The sequence below is a fragment of the Somniosus microcephalus genome, unplaced genomic scaffold, assembly GCF_052327205.1.
Source record: "Somniosus microcephalus isolate GS21.2 unplaced genomic scaffold, FLI_Smic_1.0 unresolved_chr1, whole genome shotgun sequence".
NCBI classification, from domain to species: domain Eukaryota; kingdom Metazoa; phylum Chordata; class Chondrichthyes; order Squaliformes; family Somniosidae; genus Somniosus; species Somniosus microcephalus.
This window is the reverse complement of record NW_028225179.1, coordinates 52,001,879-52,007,706: the sequence shown is the minus strand read 5'-3', so window position 1 is coordinate 52,007,706 and position 5,828 is coordinate 52,001,879. Positions and strand designations below refer to the sequence as shown.

General features: G+C 47.0%; 1 non-coding gene across 1 annotated transcript; it reads right to left on the bottom strand.

Moving 5' to 3' along the window:
- Positions 1-1,022: 1,022 nt before the first annotated feature.
- On the bottom strand, positions 1,023-1,117 carry trnai-uau (transfer RNA isoleucine (anticodon UAU)). The gene is made up of 2 exons: positions 1,080-1,117; positions 1,023-1,058 (listed from the first exon to the last, which is right to left on the bottom strand). It is a non-coding gene; the product is annotated as a tRNA-Ile (tRNA).
- Positions 1,118-5,828: the final 4,711 nt, after the last annotated feature.

Sequence of the window (5,828 nt, the reverse complement as noted above, 5' to 3'; positions counted from 1 at the left end):
CAGTTCATTAAATATATTCAAGAAAGAGTTGGATATATTTCTTGAAGCTAAAGCGATCAAGGGATATGGGGAGAAGGCAGGACAGGGTACTCAATTTGGATGATCAGCCATGATCTCATTGAATGGCGCAGCAGGCTCGAAGGGCCGAATGGCCTACTCCTGCTCCTATCTACTATGTTTCTATATAAGTACCACACGCTAACCGATTGCGCCACTACAGCTGCGCTTCATGTGTGCCAGTTATCCGTGCTCATTTACTTGCACGTTTCAGGTTGTCTAATCGTGCGGGGGCGCAATGTTGTTTAATGGAGGTGCATTGGCTGGGTTTATATGAAAGAGTGAAGCAGGTGTTTTCTCATGTGTTAGTGAGCTGGTGAATTTACCAACAGCTGCACCAGATCATGGCGCCATAAACACTGAACATTTTTACCCAACTCCTACAATACGGTCTGCAAAATAAGAACCGATGAAAATTCATCACATGCAAAACGGAAGAAACGTTTTAAACATTTGCCCATGATTCGATAACCATGTGAATTACCCGGTGATTAATGACGATTACAACAATCTTTTCACACAGTCTAATGAGTTTTACTTAATAGAATAAACAGTTTTCTTAAAGTTCACTCCTTGACATGCAATGGAACCCTATCGCAGGGTAAGAGTATTTGTAGCTGACAATTGCTGTTCTGAGCTGCTCCTCTAATTATTTAAAGAGCAGCAGTTTCCGAAGTGTAGCGGTTATCACTTCCGTCTAAAGTACAACAGGCCCCGAATTCAATCATCTCTTGCAGGTGGAGATCCCTGGACCTCTCGCCTTTTTAAGTAGCGAAATCCCTTGAGCGAGAATCAGATCTCTAGACCAACCAGCCGCCGATCTTGGGCTCGAAGTTGCATTGGGTTTCCCTGCGCTGGCCCCACCTTCCCTCCTGTCAATAAGTAACACTGAAGGGCTCCTTTAAAACTCCCATCCGTTATTGCAACACGGTGGGCCTCAGGAAACTAAGAGCAAAAACATTGGCTGTTCTAGGTGAGGTTCGAACTCACAACCTCGGCATTTCCCCGAAGCTATACTGTTATATAAGTACCACGCGCTAACCAATTGCGCCACTAGAGCTGCGCTTGATGCGCATTAGTTATCCGTGCTCATTTACTTGCACATTTCAGGTTGTCTAATCGTGCGGGGGCGCAATGTTGTTTAATTGAGGTGCATTGGCTGGGTTTATATGAAAGAGTGAAACAGGTGATTTCTCATGTGTTAGCGAGCTGGTGAATTTACCAACGGCTGCACCAGATCCTGGTGCCATAAACACAGAACATTTTTACCCAACTCCTGTAATACGGTCTGCAAAATGAGAACCGATGAAAATTCATCACATGCAAAACGCAAGAAACGTTTTAAACTTTTGTCCATGATTCGGTAACCATGTGAGTTACCCGGTGATTAATGACGATAACAACAAACTTTTGACACAGTCTAATGAGTTTTACTTAATAGTATTAACAGTTTTCTTAAAGTTCACTCCTTGACATGCAATGGAACCCGTATCGCAGGGTAAGAGTATTTGCAGACGACAATTGCTGTTCTGAGCTGCTTCTCTAATTATTTAAGGAACAGCAGTTTCTGAATTGTAGCGGTTATCACTTCCGTCTAAAGTACAACAGGTCCCTAATTCGATCATCTCTTGTAGGTAGAGATCAATAAAATGCATTAACTGCCGTGCGGTATTCTCCTTTTCTCTATACAGTTCTGTACACACTCAAACTGTACAGAAACACCGACAGTGTGAGATAACGTTACAGGATCCTGCAGCGCTGCCTCGGTCAATAGCAACAGTTCGGAGCTGCATTTCAGACCCGGCAACAAACCCATGAGTTTGTTTGCTGTTACCCAGCTCCCGGAGTGAGAGAGGCCGCGACAGCAGCGAACTTCAGGCTGCCTGTCCGGCCCCGCTCTCTCCAAGCGCCTACTGCCGGCGGAAAACAGCGATTGCAGCCTCAGAGAGTGTAAACTGCCCATCCCTGCGAAACAAAAAATGTCACTGAAGCAGAGGAGCGCAGAGATTTGCATCTGCAGCGTGTAGGTGAGGATGTCGAGGTTGATATAGGTCGACTCGTTGTTGGAAACGCTGAAATTGAATCTTTCTCTGGCAGATGTTGCAGGTTTACCTATGAAAAGTGCCCCCGAGGTGCAATCGACAAATTTGGAGATGCCGTGTAGTGGAACAAGTTAAAGGATCAGCACAGTTAATGCCGAGAACAAATTAAACAGTAGCTCAAGCTGATGGACCTTGCACTGGTGAAAATCCTGGACGGAGATTTAGAGGAAGCGACCGTGGGAAGGGCTGTGCCTCGATTCCAACACTTCTCCAAGCACATTCCGGGCAAGTAATCGACAGCAAAAAGAGGGCTTGGAACCAGAATGGAACTGCGGGCCCACTTTTCAGACAAAATGCAATGGACAATACATGACAAATCCATTTGATTTTCCGTTTGATAACCAGTTGACTGGGCCTGTATTCCAGACAGAGTGACTCTTTAGTCTAGGGGTATGAATCTCGCTTTGGGGATTGTAGATTGACATTTGCGAATGGTTCCGCGTGAGGCCATTTTTAATGTCGACTTCTAATATTGGACTTGCGCTCAAAAGTTGCTCGAATCCGCCTAAGAAATGATCGTTTCGACCCCAAATCATTCTCCATCAGTCTCCAGCGGCTTTGGAGGAAGGTCAGTGCAAACTACCATGTAAATATTGTGGCTTTAAAGACAAACAATTAAAGTATTTTTTTTAGCAAACAATCAGTAGTGATGGTTGTAAGTATATTTGTGTGTGTCCATATTAGATACAAATGTATTGGTGAGTTGCTATTGTATTAGTTGTAAATGCTTTTGCACCTCTGATCGCTACAAATATGTTTAGATGTATCTGTATTATTTATAAATGTATTGAGTGGGGGAATTTATGCCAGTTATAAATGTATTTCTGAGCACTGTAAATGTTCACTCCGGCCCCATTCTACCTTCTCATTGCCCCCACGTGGGACACGGCAGACCATCTGTTACATTAGGATTCAACTTTTGCTTTTATTGATAATTAGAAAATGTGAGCTGTAGAAAGTAATAAATCTGCATCCATCAGACTCTCTGATACCTCTTGAGTGTCCCTTACTCTGTCTGATTGGCCCTGAGCATCCCTTACGCGCTCCAGAACCTCTTGAGCATCCCTTACCCTGTTTAGTACATCCGGAGTATCCCTTACCCTGTCTGGTACATCCGGTGCATCCCTTTCCCTATCTGATACAACCGGAGCTTCCCTTACAATGTCTGGTACATCGGGAGCGTACATTACCCTGTCTGTTACATCCGGAGTGTCTCTTACCTTATCCGATACATCCGAAGCGTCCCTTACCCTGTCTGATGCATCCGGAGCGTCCCTTACCCTGTTTGATATATCCGGAGTGTCACTTACCCTGTCTGGTACAACAGGACCGTCCCTTACCCTGTTTGGTAAATCCGGCTCGTCCCTTAAACCGTCTGGTACATCCGGAGCGTCCCTTACTCTGTCTGGTAAATCCGGAGCGTCCCTTCAACTGTCTGGTACATCCGGAGCGTCCCTTGCCCTGTCTTTTACATCCGGAGCGTCCCTCACTCTCCTTGATAACTACTGAGCGTCCGTTTTCATTTTTGGTAGCCAGTTTGTCAAAATTGCATATTTCACCCTTCATCCGCAGCTATGTAGCGCTTCCCATCGCTCACGCCCCTCAACTGTTTAGGGAAAAGCGGCAACTACCAGGTGAACAAACCCAATTTTTCAGTTAGCCTCCCCAGTGCACTTCATTTCCCGAGGAATTTTCTTGTACAATCAGGCTGCTTTGGTTCCAAATGCCGGCCCTGCTTTCGCAGAGCTTGTCTGTCGAGAGGTCCCGCAGGTCTAAATATATCGACTGGTTTGAAAGCAACAACTCAGATTGGGGTGAATGGGACATGTGCCCCAGGAACAGCGGTGGTAGCAGAGCACACTTAGCGTTTTAAGTAGGTGAAAGTGAATGTTAGATTAAGGTAATACTGCAGGAAATTTACAATGAAATTGAAGGAGGAATGTAAAGGAAGGCTATTGATTGTGGAAGGATGAAAAATCTGTGCCGTGACTGGGATTCTGACCGAGATTGCTGCGGCCACAACGCAGAGTACTAACCACTATACGATCACGGCGCCACACATCAACTACTGAAGCTCTGCTCTGACTACAACAAAGTAACGCACGGCACTGCATAGAAAAGATGGATTTTTGGTGAAGAGGCCAAAATCAGCACCGCCAGAAATTAGGACAGTGGTGGAATTCGACCCAGGCCACGCAGCTATTGGAGCGTTCAACCAGAATGGGAACCAGTGCAGCTGCAGTTACATTAAAAAGAATTTTAGCCTTTTCACACGAGAAGAAACTTACCCCTAGAGATTCAATAAAACAAAGGCCCCGCTGCAAGTCGAACACAGGATCTCCTGTTTACTAGACAGACGCTTTGATCAGCTAAGCCACGGGGCCAAATCCCGAAAAAAAAATTCACCTCCACTCACTGACCTCTATCAGCTACCGGTCACTGTCTTCTGGAGTCTCAGTCCATTTTGTATTTCTCCAGCTCTCTTGTCTATTCCGCCATGTGTCCCATTGTTGTCTGTATCTCCCACTTAATTTATCTCAGTGTCAATCTGTGGGGTGATTCTGAATGATTACCTGAGTTTGTGTCTTATTATCTACATATATAAAAGGATCGATCTGTCTGTCTGTCTATCTGTCTGTCCTTCCGTCTGCCTGTCTGTCCGGCTATACACTCTAAAGTTATAGAGCCTACCTACACGTGCATTACATCAAAAGAAAGCTTATGATTCCAGAGCGGTCAGAAGTGTATTCACTTTTCGGCGAGACAAAAATTGCGCCCGCGGTATCCAAAAAACTTTCAAAATTCCTCTCATTATCCGCTCATTAGCATAGAGTGACATTAAGGTCGACCAATCGTACGGTCGAGCGACCCGACGGTCAACCAATCGCTGCATGGCGGGGGCAGGTTCGTTGCGCGTGCGGACGGGCCCTGCCAGAGCCGAGTGGCAGGACGATTGACCAATCCTACGCTTCGGTGACATGACGGTCGGCCAATCGGTGCATGTGTGGGCTGACCTTATCGTTCTGAGATGAGGTGAGTGGCCGCCATCTTGATTCCAAACTGTTCATTTCTTTTTCCCACTTTCTGCGTGTTTCTTTTCACATCTACATTTCCAGCAAAAAAAAAGTTGCTTTAAAAACACAAATTATTTTTTTAAAAAGTTAATTAATTTGTAAATCTTTTCTCTAACCTCTATAATTTTCCTACCATTCACCATTTTTCCAGGCCGCGAAGCCTGGGCCTCTGTTGCCCAGCCACGCCTGAGCTAGTCACCACCCGTCGCGATCAACAAAAGGCCCGCGATCGCCGCAATCTTTGTGAAGGCTGGAGGGGGCGGGCCTGAGCCAAGCGTCGCCACTGCCACTGCCACCATCTTAGTAAAGGCGGACGGGGCGGGAGTCAGCGCATGCATCAACTTCTGCCCGGAGCGTGACTTGAGTCCGGCCGGGCCTCACGCGATAGGTTGTGCGGCGGCATCTCTCTCTCTGGTCTTGAAGCCGGCTCGGGCATGGGGAGGGGTTTGGGAGGGCGGAGCTCAGGAGGGCAGGGCTTGGGAGAGCTCATGCGTGAGGCTCGGGGGGGCGGGGCTCGGGAGAGAGTGAGCGCGGAGCTGGGGGGGGGGGGGCTCGGGAGAGGCCGAGCGTGGGGCTCGGAAGAGCGGGATCGCAG